The sequence below is a fragment of the Peromyscus maniculatus genome, chromosome 9 (genome assembly GCF_049852395.1).
Source record: "Peromyscus maniculatus bairdii isolate BWxNUB_F1_BW_parent chromosome 9, HU_Pman_BW_mat_3.1, whole genome shotgun sequence".
NCBI lineage: Eukaryota > Metazoa > Chordata > Mammalia > Rodentia > Cricetidae > Peromyscus > Peromyscus maniculatus.
The window spans coordinates 42,068,783-42,087,785 of record NC_134860.1 but is presented as its reverse complement, the minus strand read 5'-3'; the positions used below and the strand labels follow the sequence as shown (position 1 = coordinate 42,087,785).

The 19,003-nt window shown below is 42.5% G+C and overlaps 1 protein-coding gene across 5 annotated transcripts in view; it reads left to right on the top strand.

The window, feature by feature from the left end:
- The window catches only part of LOC107400214 (disks large homolog 5-like), a 68,685-nt gene that overhangs the window by 6,048 nt on the left and 43,634 nt on the right, over positions 1-19,003 (top strand). The gene's annotated exons all lie outside the window — the stretch shown is intronic.

Below are 19,003 nucleotides of genomic sequence, written 5' to 3'. Positions count from 1 at the left end.
CAGAAGACAACTTAAAATAGTTGTTTCTTTCCTTCTATCATGTAAGTTTAGGATACTGAACTTAGGTTGTCAGGCTTGGCAGCCAGCTCCCTTACCCACTGCCTCATTTTGCTGGCTCCGTTCTTCTGGTTTAATAATATCATCAGAGGCCACTGGAGAATAAAGAGACTGCCATTAGACTTTACTTCCCTCACTTTGTTTTGTGATGCTCCAAAATGTTGTGCATGGAACCCAGGTTTCCCACTTGCTAGGCAACAGATCTACTTGTTGAGCTCTACCCCATCTCAGCATTGGGCATTTCTGCTGGGCAAATCATTTCCTGCATTTCCTGCATTGAATAAACTGACACATTGGCAATAGAAATCACAGGCCTGATCACATGCATTCCCCTAGTCAACAGATGTTACCATATTTTAAAATTTGGTTTAAATTTAATATCAACAGTATAGCTATGACACATACCATGTATAGCCCAACATCAGTTTGAAACATATGAAAAAATGCAATTCCATAGTCTCTCAACCTGTGAAAGTCACTTTTTAGGCTATCTTGAATCCATGTTGTGTACAATAGAGCTTCATCGATTTTCTTTTCCAAGGCAGTGTCTCACTATGTAGCCCTGGCTGTCCTGGAACTCACTATGTGTAGACCAGGCTGGTCTTGAACTCAAGAGATCCATCTGTCTCTACCTCCTGAGTGTTGGGATTAAAGGTGTGAACCAATATACCAGGTTTTCAGATTAATTTGCTGTGAGCCTATTCCATCGAGTACAACTTGGTTTGGCTTATATGAGGGTCTCATATGAATTTGAGGCTCTTTGGATTTGGGAGTTTTTCCTGAGACACTGGAGGAGTTTCAAGGGCTCTCACTATAGGCTGCAAGGGCATGCACTCAGGTCGTACTTGTACTCTCCTTTGTGATATGTTCAGTCTCAGAGAAGTAGATGCTGGCTGCAGGCCTCATTTTCCCCTGTGCATGCCTCCATGGTGGTTCCTAATACTGGGAAGTGAGAGAGAGAAAGGAGTGCAAGCAAAAACTGAAGTTTGGCTGTGTTGCTTGTGTCCTAACACCTAGCTGGAAGGAGGAGACCTACCTCCCCTTCAGGCCACAGCAGACCTGGACAAGGTTAGCCTAGTTCTGTGAAGAAGAGAGCCCCTCAGCACAGCTGCTTGCAACAGTTTAAAAGGCACATGCTTTGTGAAAGGCAGAAATACCTTTAGCTTCTAATGTCTCTTTTGTCCTTTAATGTGCAACATGTAGCTTAAACTATAAAAAACAGTATAGAAGAATATATGCAAAAGCAATGTACAAGAAAGATATACAGGTGCAGCAAACTGCAGGTTAGACCAAGAGTAGATATTTCTATCAGAAGCAGGAATCTTCAGGCTAGACCAGGAGAGGATGATGCTATCAGAATCAGGAACCTGCAGGCTAGACCAGGAGAGGATGGTGCTATCAGAATCAGGAAACTTCAGGCTAAACCAGGAGAGGACAGAGCTGTGGAAGTCCTAGGTGCCTGCACTGGAAGAAAAGACCCATAAGATACTATGACAGACACATCAAACAGTTTAGAGGAAAGGATGGACTTAATAGGTGACCAAATGATCACAATAATAGCTATAAAGACCATGATCATGGTTCTCACTGGCAGCCTCATGTATAAAGTAAGCACACGGATAATTACTGAACATCAATCCACCCCAAGGTCACAGACACACTTCCTGCTTAGTTGTCTAATAAACAATTACATGTGAGATGACCTTACCACCGGATGTGTACTAGGCAAGTGTTCTGCCACCGAGCCCAATCACTACCCTCCTTTTTGCATTTTATTTTAAGCCCAGGGTAGGGTGCCCAGGCTAGCCTTGAAGTTGTGATCTCCCTGCCTCAGCCCCTCAAGTAGGTGGGATAGCAAGTTTGCATCACCAGGCCTAGCAATACTCATTTTCTTCCAGCTCTGAAATCTTTCCCTGCAGATCTTGCACATGGAAGTGGCCAGGATGGAGAACTGATCATCAAAGCTGCAGGGGGTCTTCAGAATGATACTTTAGTTTCCTACTACATGTCAGTATAGGATCAGAAATGAATCAGGGCTGGCACCTTCCTGAGTCAGGGAGTGATTTCCCTCCATGCCTGTTAAAAGTCAGGATTACCCACTACTTCTGGGGATCACAGCTGGTTCTTATAAGAAGGAGCTGGGGACATTCAGGATCAGAGTTATTTCTCTGTAAACACTGTAGATGGATTTTGATTTAATATCTCAACAGAGCCAGGAGACTTCCATGAGACAGAGGTTAAAGGGAGAGAGAAAGACGAGATGTGGTTGCAGATGACATTCCTGGATTGGTGGCTGCTCAAGAGGGTGGAAGGGCAGGAGGCCGGCCATCCCAGAGGACAGGATGCACAGGCAGATTTTAGTGTGTTCAATATAGGGCTGCTCTGATGAATGCAAGGGGTTTTGACTTGTCACTCGGACTTTATGTTTATTATTTTTTATTTTTGAAGGTATTCTTTCCTCTTTTTCCATAAAAGGATTTTCTGTCCAGTGACCTTGTTATGGCTTTGTAGGGACGTTCATATCTGCAGAGTGTCTGTGCATTGAACAGCATTCATGTGTCCACCCTTGTGCATTATATACAATCACAAGCTCATGAATTTAAGGTACCAGGGCATTTCCCTTAACAGGTAGATAACAGACAGGGAACTGAAGTCACTTAGGGAAATTGTTACTAATTGTGATTATTGAACTGTTTTGGCATTTAGTGTGTGTATGATGACATTTATTGGTGCTATATCATTGGGATTTCAATTTTCCCTCTTCATCAACATGGAAGAAAAGTTCTTTTGAGAGGAGCTTAAGGCAGGTGGGATGGCAGGGCCCCACAGTGCTGAGGTGTGTATGTGGGGTGCAGACAGCATTTGTCAAGGAGTGAATCAATGACTGAGCAGCTGGTCCATGCTTCCTAAGTGGTGTGATTCCATATCATGCCACATCCTCTGTCACTGTCAATGGAGTAACAAGCAAGGTATTGTTCCAGGGAACTGCAGGGCTCCAGATCCCAATAACAGAGAGGAGAGTCCTTCCATCAGCAGAGGTTACCAGCTTTCTTCAGGGTCATATTCTGGAATGCAAATGTCCCTGGACAGGGTACTAAGTAAACCCTATCATGTCCCAAGGTACATCTGTAGCCTGTTTCTCTGAAAGAGTCATGATGTGGAGGGGAGCAAGGGACCAGGTAGAGGTCAAAATTGGAGGTGGGCTGGGTTGAGCATCAGACTACATACACTGGTTCCACTTTCCTTCCTAACGACAATAGATTCCATCTGACTAGGACAGAGCCTCTGGGATCTTACTTATCTCTGGTGGATGTAACTAGGGACAAGTACCTTGTTTCCTTTCATTATACCCTTGACTCTACCCACCAAAGATCCCCCTAAAGGGTTGCAGGAAGTCAGTACTTGAGGGGACACAGTGTGAGGAGCTCACCTCTGTTTGTCACTTCCCTGAACTGACCTCTTTGCTTTGCCTGGCTGAAGCAGGCATGCTAATTTCTGTCTGTTCTAAGCTGAGTTCTGTCTGTCCCAAGCACTGTACTTGTTAAAGTGTTCCCTCTTTCTCTGGAGATGCCCTGTCTTCTGGAGCCACAGAGCACACAGGCATTTCTCACTGTTCTTGCAAAGTGATCCCAGTTAATGCTGAATCTCCAGCAGAGAGCCATCACCAAGGGATATGAGATCTGCACATAAATTAGGCAATTGATCAGTAACATTGATAAAAAATTATGCCTGTTGACCATATTCCTGGATGGTAATCAATGATATAATCAGTGATGTTAATTTTCAGTACATGAGTTCTGGACTAGACATTAATTAGAATGGATAAAACTGTGTGATGGATCACAGTATGAGATCTAGGACAGACAGACACTCAAAGGGTGCCCAGGAGATTTTCTTTTACCCACCAGTTAACAGATAATGAAGTGGGAAATCATCCCTGGTAGCTGAGTCTGAAGATAAATGTTTAAAAGCTGCTCCCCAATGTCACATGTCTGACCATTTATGCTCCTTGGGTTCCAGTGACAAGAAAATGACAGTGCAGAGCTTGCAGGAGACTCTGCCCCTTCTGATCCAGATGGGAGCCACCCCCTCTTTCCACCCAGTGTAACCTTTCTTTCCCAGTCCATATATTTTGTCATCATTGAGAGGAAACTTTAAGTTGAAAGGTGACACTTGAGGTGTCAAGTCTAGCAAGTCAGAAATAGCAGAAATAGTTCAACAGCAAAGGCAGCATCAGGGGTTTAGTCAGAGTGCTGACCAACCGTGTGTGTGTGTGTGTGTGTGTGTGTGTGTGTGTGTGTTCTAAGAGAGGGTTCCATAACTGTCACCTTCATGATGAACACTTATGGCCTGAGGGCAGATGGGGAATGTTTTGACCACTGGTCAGGAAGTAGATGGGGAAGACCTACTACTCAGGTGCAATGGTCTGGATCTTGAATGTCCCTCAAAGGCCCATGTCTTAAAGGCTTGGTCCTTGTGGGGAGGGTTCTAAGGGGAAGCAATGGAACCATTAGGATGTGGGGTCGTGGGAGAAGTTAGGTTATAAAGAGGAGTGTAAGACCCTGGCCCTTCCTGACTTTCCTTGCTATGTGGCTTATAAACCTAAAGCAGTGGGGCCATGTGACTTGGAATGAGAGCCTTCAGAACCCTGAGCTGCAGTGTCTTCTGCTTTGGACTCTGTGTCCCAGGGCTGGCAGGGCTCTGGCTATGTGTAGTCTTTAGGCTCCCTCCTGATTGGCAAGCGCTTTTTCTTTTTTCCTCTTCTGGGACTCATTAGCTTACCAACTTTTGTGTCTCTTGTTTGTGTTCTGTAGCCTTCCTATGGCTGTCATTTTGACTATAGCAAAAAGTTGTCACTGATACCAATCATTGCTTGAAGAATAATAGTGTACTATTCACACACAGGACCTTGTAGCATGCAGGGTCCAGCTTCTGGTCTGCCACTCCACGTTTGGAATGGCTGCAGCATCTGCATGCACATCTTCATGTGATATGCTTATTGTCCACTAGGAAGCAAAGTAGCAACATTGAAGTGCTCTCTCACCAATTTGTTTTCATCACCTTAGCTTTCCAGAGGCTTGGTGTAGATGGAGTCCAGCAGTATTGGACATGTGCGAAAGGCACCACTTGGTTGACAACGGTCCTGGCTGCCTGCCAGTGAAACTGAAGGATCTCCTGCTGGCAGGCTACAATCAGCTTTTTCCTGTTGATGCTGTGTGGCAGGTGCAGCTTCCCTGGCACAGCCTCCTGTAGCAAGCTTCCCTGTGGGACTATCTTTGGATTGCTAGTCCCTAAACAATGACAGGGAGATTTCTCATTAATTATGAAAGCTTGGCCTCTTGCTTAGGCTTGTCCAACTAGCTCTTTGTGTTAATATGAATTTTAAAAATCTATTTTTTTTATTAAGGAATTTTTAATATACCAATATTTATTCATTTTATATGCCAATATCTCTCCTCCCACCCCTCCAGACTTCTAGCCCCCAACCCACTCCCCATTCCCTCCTCCTGTGGGGAGTCAGCAGAGCCTGGTACATTTAGAAGTGGCAGGTCCAAGTCCCCCCTCCCTGCATCAAGACTGTACCAGGTAGTGGCTCCCCCTGTATCAAGGCTATACCATAGGTAGTGGGCTCCAAAAAGCCAGCTCATGCACCAGGGATGGGTCCTGATCCTACTGCCAGGGGCCCCCTTAAGTAGATCAAGCTACACAACTGTCTGGCTTATGCACAGGCCTAGTCCAGTCCCACGGAGGCTCCACAGCTATTGGTCCACATTCATGAGTTCCCACTAGTTTGGTTTGGTTGTCTCTGTAGGTTTCCCCAGCATGATCTTCATAAACTTGCTCATAAACTCCCTCTTATCTCTCTTCCACTGGAATCCTAGAATTCAGCATGGTGCTTTGCTGTGGATCTTTGCATCTGCTTCCATCAGTTACTGGATGAAGGCTTTATAATGAGAGTTAAGGTATTCACCAATCTGATTACTGGGGTAGGCTAGTTCAGGCACCCTCTCCACTATTGCTAGCAGTCTAAGTTGGGGTCATCTTTGTGGATTCCTGGGAACATCCCTTGTACCTGGTTTCTCTCTATCTATATGATGTCTCTCTCTATTATGGTATCTCTTTCATTGCTCTCCCACTCCATCCCTGTTCCAGATCAACCACCCCATTCCCTTATGTTCTTATTCCCCATCCACTACCTTCCAATGCCCACCTCATCCCCAGTTTACTCATGGAGATCTCATCTATTTCCCCTTCCCAGGGCAATCAATGCATTTCTCTTAGGGTCCTCCTTGTTACCTAGCTTCTCTGGAGCTGTGGGTTGTTGCCTGGTCATTCTTTGCTTTACATCTAGTACCCACTGATGAGTGAGTACATACCATGTTTGTCCTTCTGAGTCTGGGTTACCTCACTCAGGATGATATTTTCTAGTTCCATCCATTTGCCTGCAAATTTCATGATGTCATTGTTTTTCTCTGCTGAGTAGTACTCCATTGTGCATATGTACCACATTTTCTTTATCCATTTTGAGGGGCATCTAGGTTTTTTCCAGGTTCTGGTTATTGTGAATAATGCTGCTATGAACATAGTTGAGCATGTGTCTTTGTGGTATGATTTAGCATTCCTTGGTTATATTCCCAAGAGTGCTATAGCTGGATCTTGAGGAAGATTGATTCCCAATTTTCTAAGAAACCACCATCCTGGTTTCAAAAGTTGCTGTATAAGTTTGCACTCCCACCAACAGTGGAGGAGTGTTTGCCTAGCAACACATCTTCTCCAGCATAAGCTTTCTTCACTGTTTTTGATCTTAACCATTCTGACAGGCATAAGATGGTATCTCAGAGTCGTTTTGATTTACATTTCCTTGATGACTAAGGATGTTGAGCAATTCCTTAAATGTTCAGCCATTTGAGATTCTTCTGTTGAGATTTCTCTGTTTAGCTCTGTAGCCCATTTTTTAATTGGATTGTTGAGTATTTTGATGTTTAGTTTCTTGAATTCTTTATATATTTTGAAGACCAGCCCTCTATCAGATGTGGGGTTGGTGAAAATCTTTTCCCATTCTGTAGGCTGTTGTTTTGTCTTATTTGCTGTGTCTTTTGCCTTGCAGAAGCTTCTCAGTTTTAGGAGGTCCCATTTATTAATGGTTGCTCTCAGTGTCTGTGCTACCGGTGTTCTATTTAGGAACTGGTCTCCTGTGCCAATGCATTCAAGGTTACTTTCTACTTTCTCTTCTATCAGGTTCAGTTTAGCTGGATTTATGTTGAGTTCTTTGATCCACTTAGACTTGAGTTTTGTGCATGGTGACAGATATGGATATATTTGCAATCTTCTACATGTTGACACCCAATTATGCCAGCACCATTTTTTTGAAGAAGCTTTCTTTGTCTCATTGTACAGTTTTGGCTTCTTTGTCAAAAATCAGGTGCTTATAGGTGTGTGGCTTAATGTCAGGGTCTTCAGTTCGACTCCATTGGTCCACATGTCAGTTTTTTATACCAATCCTAAGATGTTTTTATTACTGTAGCTCTCTATAGTAGAGCTTGAAGTCAGGGATGGTGATACCTCCAGAGGTTGCCTTATTGTAAAGGATTCTTTTAGCTATCCTGGGTTTTTTGTTTTTCCATATGAAGTTGAGTATTGTTCTTTCCAGGTCTGTGAAGAATTGTGTTGGTATTTTGATGGGGATTGCATTGAATATGTAGATTGCTTTTGGTAAGATTGCCATTTTTACTATGTTAATCCTACTTATCCATGAGCATGGGAGATCTTTCCATTTTCTGATATCTTTGTCAATTTCTTTCTTCAGAGACTTAAAGTTCTTATCATACAGGTCCTTCACTTGTTTAGTTAGAGTTACCCCAAGGAATTTTATATCATTTGTGGCTAATGTAAAAGGGTGATGTATCTCTGACCTCTTTCTCAGCCCATTTATCATTTGTATATAGGAGGGGTACTGATTTTTTTGAGTTAATCTGTATTCTGCCACATTGCTGAAGATGCTTATCAGTTGTAGGAGTTTCCTGGTAGAATTTTTGGGGTCACTTTCAAGCAGAGTTGAAAGAGATATTGCCAGGGTCTCAGAAAAGCACAGTTCTTTAGTTCTAAACAAGCTCCCCCTTCTGGCTACCTTATATTTACTGTTGTTTTATCTGCAAATAGCAAATGTTTGACTTCTTCCTTTCCAATCTGTATTCCCTTGATCTCCTTCTGTTGTCTTATTGCTCTGGCTATAACTTTGAGTACTATCTTGAACAGATATGGAGAGAGGGGACAGCTTTGGCTTAATCTGATTTTAGTGGAATTGCTTTGTGTTTCTCTCCATTTAATTTGATGTTTGCTGTTGGCTTGCTGTAAATTGCCTTTATTATGTATTCCTTGTATTCCTGATGTCTCCGAGACCTTTATTATGAAGGGATATTGGATTGTGTTTAAGGCTTTTTCAACATCTAATGAGATGATCATGTGTTTTTCCCCTTCAGTTTGTATATATGATGGATTACATTGACAGATTTTCGTATGTTGAACCATCCCTGCATCTCTGGGATGAAGTCTACTTGATCATGATGGATGATTTTTTGATGTGTTCTTGGATTCAGTTTGCCTGTATTTTATTGATTATTTTTGCATCAACATTCATGAGGGAGATTGGTGTATAATTCTCTTTCTTTGTTGCATCTTTGTGTGGTTTGTGTTATCAGGGTGACTGTAGCCTCATTAAAAGAGTTTGGCAATGTTCCTTCTGTTTCTCTTGTGTGGAACAATTTGAAGAATATTGGAATTAGCTCTTCTTTGAAATTCTTGTAGAATTCTTTGCTGAAACCATCTGGCCCTTGGCCTTTTTGGGGGGGGAGGGGGTTGGGAAATTTTAATAGCTGCTTCTTTTTCCTTATGGGTTATAGGTCTATTTAAATTATTTATCTGGTCTTGACTTAATTTGAATATATGGAATTGTCCATTTCTATTAGATTTTTCAATTTTGTGGAGTACAGGTTTTTGCAGTATTATCTAGTGATTTTCTGTATTTCCTCATTGTTTGTTCTTTTCATTCATGATTTTGTTAATTTGAATATTCTCTCTCTAATTTTTGGTTAGTTTGGATAACAGCTTGTCTATCTTTTTGATTTTCTCAAAAAACCAACTCTTTGTTTCATTGATTCTTTGTATTGTTCTCTTTGTTTCTATTTTATTGACTTCAGCCCCAAATTTGATTATTTCCTGGTATCTATTCCTCCTGGGTGAGTTTGCTTCTTTTGTTCTAGAGCTTTCAGGTGTGCTAAGTCACTAGTGTAAGATTTCTCCAACTTCTTTATATAGGCATTTAGTGCTATGAATTTTCCTCTTAGTACTGCTTTCATAGTGTCCTATAAGCTTTGGTATGTTTAACTCTTTTTCATTGAATTCTAGGAAGTCTTTAATTTTTTTCTTTATTTCCTCCTTGACCCAGTGGTGATTACGATGAGCATTACTCAGTTTCCATGAGTTTGTAGGCTGTCTGCAATTTGTGTTGTTGTTGAAATCTAATTTTAAGGCATGGTGATCTGATAAGATACAGGAAGTTATCCCAATTTTTTGTATATATTGAGATTTACTTCATGACTGAGTATGTGGTCAATTTTAGAGAAATTTCCATGGGGTGCTGTTTTTCTTAGATTGGTTTTTCATGGTGTCCCAGATTTCCTGATTATTTTCTGTTATGACTTTATTGGCTTTAATGTTTTCTTTGACTGACGAATCTACTTCCTCTATGTATCTTCAATGCCAGAAATTCTCTCTTCCATCTCTTGTGTTCTGTTGGTTATGCATGCATTTGTAGTTCCTGTTTGTTTACTCAGATTTTTCATTTCCAGTTTTTCCTTTGGTTTGTGTCTACTTTATTGCCTCTATTTCAGTTTTTAAGTCTTGAACTGTTTTCTTCACATGTTTGATTCCTTTTTCTTGTTTTTCTTGGCTTTTTTTTTAAAAAAGGGATATTGATTTCTTCAATTTTTTTTTTGTCTTTTCTTTGATTTCTTTTAGGGAATTTTTCATTTCCTCTTTAAAGGCCTCTATCATCTTCTTAAAGTCATTTTCAGGCCATTTTCTTCGGCTTCTTCAATGTTGGGATGTTCAGGTATTGCTGATTTAGAACTACTAGTTTCTGGTGGTGCCATACTGCTCTTTATGTTGTTGAATGTATTCTTGCACCGGCATCTACCCATTTCTTTCTCCAATCAGTGTAAAGGTGTCTGTGTCTCAGGGAGCCACTCTTGGTCCAGTTGGCACTCTTGGTCCAATTTGAGCTCTTGGTCCAATTGGAGCACTTATTCCAATGGGAGCTCTTGGTCCACTTGGCGCTCTTGGAGTCTGTGTCTCAGGGAGCAGCTGTAGTCTCGGAGGATGGGTGGATTTGTGGGGTAGAGTGGGATTTGTAGGTTACAGGATTCAGGAGGCTTGTGCCCTGCCCTAGGGTCTCCACTCCCCCCAACCACTGCTGCCTCAATAAATCTGCTCTTTTGCTATCTGCGCCCGAGCTCCTGGGGACAGCTCTCAGTCACAGACCAGTGCCCAGAGGGAGGCAGAATCCAGAGACCAACATGCTGTCTCCCAAAATCAGTAGGGTAACATAAGATGAAGCAGGAACCACTCCTCTCTAAGATTTAGACCATCAGTGAGGAAGCAGGCTGACAGTAGTCCCCAAAGATGGCCATGGGTCCAGCAGCCTGTGACCACAGACCTTGACTTCCCAAGTGCAGGGGAGCTGGACAGCACATAGGACTGGATATAACCAGTCTTCCTCAGGAACAATGGACTTGGTGGGTGGCTGGATGAAGTCACAGGATCCTTGAAAGCAGGAGGCCAGCCCAGGGGAGCCCATTTAGAATTTCTGACCCCCACAGGGACAGCCAGTGTGCGAGATCTGAAGCTGTGATGAGGGCAGGAACCTGGCACAGCTGCTGACATTCCCTCAGGTGTGCTGGGCCGCCTGAGGAGGGCTAGGTGGGCTCAGGCCTGCAGGAGGAGAGGAACAGACCGAAAGGATGGTGAAGGAATATTTTCCTAGGGCACCAGACTGGAGCAAAAGAGGAGTGCCTCCATCACAGTCACCAGCCAGACAGCCTCAGGAGGCTGTGAACCTAGAGGGGCCCCAAATTGGAAGTTGCTGATGTACCCAGAGTGCTGCGGCCCTGCTGTCACCATTACAGCTATTTGGGGAGGTGTTGACAGACAGACCTATCTGGGACAGACTGGAAGGAGGACTGGAACCAGAAGGAGGCCCTGAAGAAACAGTGGAGATGATGGCATGAGCCCCAAGAGGGGAAGGAGGGGGCCAGGATCTGGCCCTGAGCCCTAGGGCCTGTAGGAAACAAGGGGGGAGATTGTTCTCAGCTGAAGGGACAGGCCTGGGCAACAGGGACCCAGGAGAGACTATGGGTGAGGAGGGGCCCAGGTTGGGGTATGACACCCCGTCTTGGCCAGGATCTACACTGGTAGTGAATTCATCAGGAGTTGAAGGCCACATCCTGGCACCATGCTAGTAAAAGGCAGGGGCTAAAGACTTCTGAGGTCAAAGGGCAAGTTGCAAAGTAAAAACCAAGGCAGCATGTGGAGGACACATCCTGGATGGCCAGAGCACTCAGCCCTGGAGCCTGGGACCTTTGCTGCTCCCTGGCCTCTGTCTTTTCCAGCCTTCTAGCCCCTCTCTGGGTCTCCTTTGTCTGCCTGTCCTTCTCCATATGTGTCCAAGTTAACTCTTCCATTCTGCCACCTCTTTGTATGTGTGTGTGCGTGCACATGCATGCGTGTATCCTTTTCCCCTTTTTAAGACACAGTCTCACCGTATAGCCCAAATTGGTCTCAAACTTGCCACGATCCTCCTGCCTCAGGTACCGAAGTGCTGGAATTACAGGTGTAAGCCACCATACCCCACTACCCCATCTCTTCCCATGGCTCTGAAGTCCCTCTGGGTCTCTGGGCTGCTTACCTTCTCTATGCTCCATCTCCCCCCTTCCTGCCCACCCCTGCTCCACCTGTTGCCTGTCCAGTCCCAGGAAGGGGACAGCTGCCAGGACTCCCTGAGTGTTTCTATTCTTGGCCTGTGACATCCCAGGTACACCCTGAGCTGTGACCAAATAAGGTTCTAAATGAGGAGCCTGTGGAGGGAAGTGTGCAGGCCTGCATAGATTCAGTTCTTCCTGTTTGTCCTTAGGGCTGACTTGGTGCCCCATTGACCACCTAACTTCTGAGGAGAGCACCTTGGCCCTAACATGCCTGACCAGGCCTGTCCTGAAGCTGGTGGGTTCCTGGGGGTTCCCTGATGCCCATGGGTGTGGGGGTCTGTGCTGACCTCCAGGAGCCTGAGGCACAGGCCATGGGAGGGAGGTTTGTGGTATGGCTGACTGTGTAGCTGTTGCTGGCTGTGCTGACAGCTGAGGCTTAATTTAGCTGCAAGGCCAGGGTCTGGCCAGATAAGGTGTGGATAGGGACAGGACCCACCCCTATGGTGCCCCTTAAATTGCAGGGCTTGAGCTGGGGTTGGGGATGCAGACACCGAGGCCAGGTGAGAGGGTCCTGCTGCTGTGGTCGCCCACAAGGTGCCCAGTGTCTCTCCACCTGTCCACTTGCCTTTCCTGACTGGGCTCCTTCTACCTTCCACAGCCTCCAGCCTGTACCTCTCTCTGCCTGTGTCTGCCCCCCTTCATCTCTCTGTCTCTGTCTCTCTCTCTTCATCTCTATGCCTGATTTTCCCTGTCTCTACCTCACTCCCTCTCTCTCTGCTTCTGTGTCTCTCCATCTCTCTCTCTGATTTTCTATCTTCCTTCATCTCTGCCGCTCTCCATCATTCTGGGTCTGTCAACCCAATAATTCATTTATCTCTAATGTTCCTGTATGTGTCTGTCTTTCTCTTGACCTGATTTTCCTTCTCTCTGTATTTTTCTTTCTGTGTCTGTCTTTGTCTCTATCATCTTTTGTAGATGTAACCAACCATCTTATTAAATAAGAAACACAGAACCAATGCAAAGAAGGAAGCCAAGAGATCAGAGCTAAGAGCCTTACCCGTCTGCTGCAGGTAGCCTCTTCAGCAAAAGAGAGACGTACTTCCTGTGTGTTTGTCTTTGTATGGACTTTCTGTTCTGCCTTTTCATTGGTTGTAAACCCAACCACATGACTGCCTCATCACTGCCTATCTGTACAGACCTCCAGGTCTTCTATGGTTGGTATTGAGATTAGGTATTGGTTGGAGAAGAAATTTCAAAAGGTTTGAGGAATGTTAGATGTTTTGGATGTGGAAAGCAAGGACATTTGAAAAGGGACTGTAGACAGGTCATTCCTAGAAATAATGTTTCTTCAAGGGACACTTGTAACAAAATGCCCCTTCCTTCTGGAGTATGCAGAAGGTGTGGTAAGGGAAAACACTGGACCAACAAATGTAGATCTACAAGGGACAGACAAGGTAATCCTTTGCCTCTGTCTTCGGGAAACTCCCAGAGGGGCCTTAGGCAGGCCCCCACAGTAAATCCTGTCAAACCTTTCCTGCAGTTGCAATTATGGTCACATCAGTACCTGTGTCTACCAGACCAGACAAGACAAGTATATACAGACATGCAGACAACACACTTGTGTATGTAAAATTAAAAATACCCAAACAGTGAGGCATGAAATGTTTTTTTTTTTAAATTTCCACAGGTAATTCTGAGTTCATGTTTCTGTTTGTAAAAACCAAGCTTTTGAGGTAGAATCTATCTCAATCATTCTGTGCATTTGCTGATATAGTACTTCTGCATGATTGTGTTTTTTTTAATTAATGTATAATATCTGTGTCTGTGTTGTGCAGACTAGTTGCCGCATTAACTTTTCACAAGATAGAGTCATTGATAGGAGGTAACCTTAATTGAGAAAATGCCTCCATCAGGTTGAGGGTTGAGCTATAGCCAGGCAAATGAACAGGGCATATTTGTAATTTTTGATTTATGGGACAGGGCCAAACCCACTGCAAATGCAGGCATGTTTGGGCTGGTGGCTCTGGGTAGTATAAGAAAGCTTACTGAGCAAGCCAGTAAGCAGTTCTCCTCCATGGTCTCTGCATCACCTTCTGCTTCCTGCCTTGAATTCCTGCCTCAATTTCCTTCAATTATGGACCATAATATGGAATTGTAAGTGTAACGTTCCTCCTAAGTTGTTTTTGGTCCTAGTGTCTCATCCCAGCAATGGAAACCCTAAGTAAGACATGGACGTTCCACATTTCATGATAAAAAACCAAAACACACACACACACACACACACACACACACACACACACACACACACCAAAAAACCAAATGGCTAGGTGCAAGAAACCATGGTAATCAGGGAGTATTTATCTGACTCTGAAATGATTGAGTTAGGATAGATTTTTGTTTTTGCTTTTTGTTGCTTCCCCCCAAATTCCCTTCATTTGTGGAAATTGCTGAGGCTAGCACATCTCAAGTTCAATAGATATGCTTTGCCTTGGGAAGAATACCTTTAACATGGTATCTCCCCTGCCAGCTAAGTATGAAGGGGAAAGGATTTAAAGCAGGAAATGATTTGCATTTGCTCTCTTACATAATGTCTGGTGAGGCTGTAAAACACAAGGTCTAGACAGAATCATTCTGGATTTGATGGCAATGTGATATCTCCAAAATTGCTGTTTCTACAATCATGCCCTCTACTGATAATGAAATAGATGAAATCTCAGACAAAGAATTCAAAAGAATGCTTATAAGTGTGTCTAAATAACTCAAAGGACACAAATAACTTCTGATTGTATTCCAAGGTACACAAAAGGAAGCTAATAAAGGATATGAAAATGTAATTCAATAAAGAGAAATACTGAGTAACAACCAAACCAACTGCAAATCTCCTTGGAAAACTTCAGCAGAAGAATGAATCAGGGAGATCACTGTATCAGGGCCTGAGGACAGGGGAGGAAGAGAGACTTGCAGACCATGGTGAAGATGGTTAGGCAGGATGATAAACAGAACACTTGGGTTCCATGGGATGGAAAAGCAGAAAGCTTGAGGTCTGTGTGATGATATGAAACACCCACTGTTTTGTTTAGGCTTTTGTTAACAAGTGAGAATTATTGAGGAAGAGAAACCTTAATTGAAATTTCCTTAGGCAATTTGTGGGGATATTTTCTTGATTAACGATTGATGTGGGAGGGACCAGCTCGTTATGGGCATTGCCACCCCTTGGCTGGTAGTCCTGGATGCTACAATAACACTCATTGGGTAAGCTAGTAAGCAGCATTCCTCCATGGTCTCTGCTTCAGTTCCTGCCTCCAGGTTCTTTCTTAGAGTTCCTTTGCCCTGCCTTCTTTCAATGATGGACTGTGAGCTGTAAGATGAAATAAATCCTTTTCTCCCCAAGTTTCTGTGGTCATTGTCTTAGTTAGGGTAACTCTGGCTATGATGAAACATTGTGACCAAAAGCAGGTTGTGGAGTGAAGAGTTTATTTGGCTTACACTTCCATATCATAGTCCATCATTAAAGGAAGTCAGGCCAGGAACATGGAAGATCCTTCTCTCAGATGACATTAGCTTGAGTCAGGTTGAGATAAAATTAGTCAACTCAATTGACCCCTTGTCTTGACACACAAACACATCAGTTTAAAGTTATAACTTTTTCTTTCATATTCATCCCCAAGATCTCACATTAACATTAATGTCACAATATAAAATATTACAAGTTTTAAGAATGCCTTGGATCTTTAAAAATTCAAAAAAGTTTTTCTTTTAGAATTTTTAGAATCCCAATTTTCTTTTAGAATCCAAATTCTTTGTAAAACTCCAGGATCTCTTTAAATTTTTAAGTCTCAACTGTAGGCTCCTATAAAATAAAAAATTACTCTTTATATAGTGATATTTTATTTGTACTAAAATGTGATTTGTATATTAATAAATAAAGTTGCCTGGGGGTCAGAGGTATTAGAGCCATAGCAAACCTGGGTGGTGGTGGTGCATGCCTTTAATCCCAGCACTTGGTAGACAGAGCTAGGTAGATCTCTGTGTGTTCAAGGATACAGCCAGCATTGGAGACATATGCCTTTAATCTCAATACCAACCATAGAAGATCTGTAGGAGGTCTGTACAGACAGGCTGTGATGAGGCAGTCATGTGGTTGGGTTTACAACCAATGAGAAGGCAGAACAGAAAGTCTATACAAATGGGAGTTCTCTTCTCCAAATGGGAACTCCGGGGCAGGATGGAAGCTCTTATCTGGACTGGAAGTCTGGGGAAGGATGGGAGCTTTTGTCCAGACAGGAATCTGTCAGCTCTTTCTGAGCCAAGTACACTGATAAGACCAAGAAGGAACCACAAGGAGAAGGGCAGATGTCAAGGCAGAAGTACATACAACAAAATAAAGAGCAATACAGCTTCACCAGAACCTAGCCTGCCTCCAATATCTAGACCTGAACATCAAAAATTGGAAGAAGCAGAAGAAAATAGCCTTGTGAGTAACATCATGAAGAAGGTAGAGGCTTGTGTAGAGGAAAAGACAAAAAATTTGGAAGAATGCTGTAAACAACTAGAGGAAAGGGCAAACAAATTAGAAGAAAACAATAAAGTCCTGCAAGAAAACAAAAAGGACTGGAAGAAAACAATAAAGTCCAGGAAGAAAACAATAAAGTACTGGAAGAAAGCAATAAAGTACTGAAAGAAAATCATGAAAAAGCAATGAAACAAATAAAGGAAACAGTCCAAGACCTGAAAAGGGAAATTGAAAAAATAAAGAAGACACAAACAGAGGGAATGCTGGAAATAGAAAACCTGAGTAAAAGATCGGGAACTTCAGATGCAAGTATAACCAACAGAATGCAAGAGATGGAAGAGAGGATCTCTGGCAATGAAGATACAGTAGAAGAAATAGTTTCATCAGTCGAAGGAAACACTAAAGCCAACAAAGTCATGAACCAAAATGTCCAAGAAATTTGGGACACCATGAAAAGAAAAAATCTACAAATTATAGGGATAGAAGAAGGTGAAGACTACCAACTCAAAGGCACAGAAAATATATTCAACAAAATTATAGAAGAAAACTTTTCCAACTTAAAGAAGGAAATGCCTATGAAGATACAAGAAGCCTATAGAACACCAAACAGACTAGACCCCCCAAAAAAGTCCCCTCGACACATAATAATTAAAAACTATATGTACAGAATAAAGAAAGAATATTAAGAGAAGCAAAGGAAAAAGGCCAAGTGACCTATAAAGGAAAATCCATCAGAATAACACCCGATTTCTCAATGGAGACTTTGAAAGCCAGAAGGCCCTGGACAGATGTAATGCAGACACTAAGAGACCATGGATGTCAGCCCAGACTAATATACCCAGCAAAACTTTCAATCATCATAGACGGAAGGAACAAGACATTCGAAGACAAAGCCAGATTTAAACAATATCTATCCACAAACCCAGCCCTACAGAAAGCACTAGAAGGAAAATTCCAACTGAAGGAAGTCAGATACACACTCGAAAACACAGGCAATAGATAAAGCCACAACAGTAAACCCCAAAGAAGAGAAGTACACACACACTACCACCAAAAATAACAGGGATGAACAATCACTGGTCGTTAATATCCCTTAATATCAACGGACTTAATTCACCTATAAAAAGACATAGGCTTACAGAATGGATACGAAAGCAGGACCCATCTTTCTGCTGCATACAAGAAACACATCTCAAATTCAAAGACAGACACTACCTAAGAATAAAAGGCTGGGAAAAGACTTTCCAATCAAATGGTCTTAAGAAACAAGTGGGTGTAGCCATCCTGATATCCAACAAAATAGATTTCAAACTAAAATCAATCAAAAGAGATCAAGAAGGGCATTACATCCTCATCACAGGAAAGATCCACCAAGATGAATTTTCAATTCTGAACATTTATGCCCCAAACACAAGGGCACCCACATATGTAAAAGAAACATTACTAAAGCTTAAACCACATATAAAACCCCACACATTAATAGTGGGAGATCTCAACACCCCACTTTCACCACTGGACAGATCTCCCAAATCGAAACTTAACAGAGAAATAAAGGACTTAACTGATGTCATGACCCAATTGGACCTAATAGATATCTACAGAACATTCCATCCTAACAAGAAAGAATATACCTTCTTCCCAGCACCCCATGGAACTTTCTCCAAAATCGACCACATACTTGGCCACAAAGCAAATATCAACAGATACAAAACAATTGGAATAACCTCCTGTGTTCTACCAGACCACCATGGTTTAAAGTTAGATTTCAACAACAACAAAAACTACAGAAAACCTACAATCTCATGGAAACTGAATAATGCTCAACTGAATCACCAATGGGTTAAGGAAGAAATAAAGAAAGAAATTAAAGACTTCCTAGAGATCAACGAAAATGAAGACACCATACACCCAAACTTATGGGACACTATGAAAGCAGTGCTAAAAGGGAAATTGATAGCAGTAATTGCCCACATAAAGAAGTTGTAGAAATCCCACACTAGTGACTTAACAGCACACCTGAAAGCTCTAGAACAAAAAGAAGCAAAGTCTCCCAGGAAGAATAGACGCCAGGAAATTATCAAAGTGAGAGGTGAAATTAATAAATTAGAAACTAAGAGAATAATCCAAAAAATTAATGAAACAAAGAGTTGGTTCTTTGAGAAAATCAACAAGATAGATTATCTAATCCAAACTAACCAAAAGACAGAGAGAGAGAGAATCCAAATCATCAAAATCAGAAATGAAAAGGGGGACATAACAACAGACATGGAGGAAATCCAGAGAATTATACGGTCATATTTCAAAAACCTCTACTCCACAAAACTGGAAAACCTAAAAGAAATGGACATTTTTCTGGATAGGTACCACATACCTAAGTTAAATCAAGACCAGATAAACTATTTAAATTGTCCAATAACCCCTAAGGAAATAGAAATAGTCATTAAAAGTCTCCCAA